A 1,567-nucleotide genomic window follows, 5' to 3' on the forward strand; every position below is an offset into this window, starting at 1 on the left:
GGGAGGCCCATATACCCACCTCTTCTCTCTGCTCCCTGCCCCCCCATCCCGCTATGGCCAAACATACGCACATAGGCACACACCCAGGCGTGCACTCAGATAGGCACACACTAATCTCACCCACTCTCTGTACATGGACACACAGATACAATCATACTCGCCCTGCCAGGAACACAAACACACTCGTGCACACACACAGACAGGTGTGCACTCTACTCACTCTCTGCACATGGACACACAGAGACAAATACACTCTCCCTCCTGCCATGAACACAGACACATGCATGCATACACACACATGCACACACACGAAGACTGGCACACATGCTACTCACTCACTCTGCACATGGACACAGACACAAATACATTCTCCCTGCCATGAACAGAGATGCACCTGGGCACAAGCACAGACACGCACACAGACACACACACAGAAGCAGATGCATACAGATGCCCTGACATGCACACACAGACACACAGATGCAGATGCACACACCACAGAGATGCACACACATGCATTCATGCACAGCAAAACGCGCACACACTTCCTAGACTGCCAATAATGTGAGAGTTTGTAACATTTTGTGCATCCTCCAGGGCAGGGAACTGTACCTCCTAGCACTGGCGCTGCCTAGGTGTGAGTGCTGCTGCCAGCAGCCTGGCACTCTGCCACAGGCACAGGCAGGGGGTGAGACCAGGACACAGCAGTATTTCTGACTAAGGCCTGAATCACACCATGCAGCCTCCAGCACAACCCAGGGCAGGCAACATGGGAGAGACCAATCTGGGAGGCAATGCAAGGCTGAAGGAAGGATTACGGAAGACAAGAAGGGAAAGACGTGGGGAAATGCAGACACAAACAAAGGCTGCCCGTGGCTAGTTCCTCCGGCACCAGCTCCTCCCTTCCCTCCCTGCCCAGCTGTGGCTGACTCATGGCCTCCAGGGAAGCTCCAAGTCCTGGCTGCAAATGAACAGCCTGAGGCCAACAGGCACCATCTTTCATCACGGGCAGCAGCTGAGCTCTGTGTGCAGGGGTACATGGCCCTATCTAGGTAGGCACCCTTCCTCTCCTGGCTCTTGGACCCTCCCTGGGGGAAGCCACATGCCAATCCCAGCCCCTGGGCCCATGGTTAAAACCCAGCCCGGTCTCTGGGCACCTCAGTGTCTCCCCAGGAAGAGACCTGCCCCCCTCCTGCCTGCTGCAGACACAGGGCATCAGAGAAAAAGACCATGACATCTGTACTGCCTTTGCTGCCCCTGCTGGCAGCCCCTCTGGGTACATGTCTCCTGTGGTGTCATGGTCATTTCCCATTTGGGGGTCCTGTCCCAAGTTGCACTGAAATAGTCTGGGCCCAGGGTGGTGAGGTCTGGATAGTCTCTCAGCCTGACCTGTACTGTCAAGCTACTGCATTAGAAGTGGTGGTTTCTGGGGCTGTATCCTGGGAAAGGACTGGAGTAAATTAGAGGGCAATAACTACACCTTGGACAGCAACACTTACTGATACACCTGGAGAACAGGCTATGCCCCGTCCCTCCAAAGCCAACCCACTGTCTCCAAGTATGACTC

Source organism: Alligator sinensis, unplaced genomic scaffold (genome assembly GCF_000455745.1).
Source record: "Alligator sinensis unplaced genomic scaffold, ASM45574v1 scaffold1933_1, whole genome shotgun sequence".
NCBI classification, from domain to species: Eukaryota; Metazoa; Chordata; order Crocodylia; family Alligatoridae; genus Alligator; species Alligator sinensis.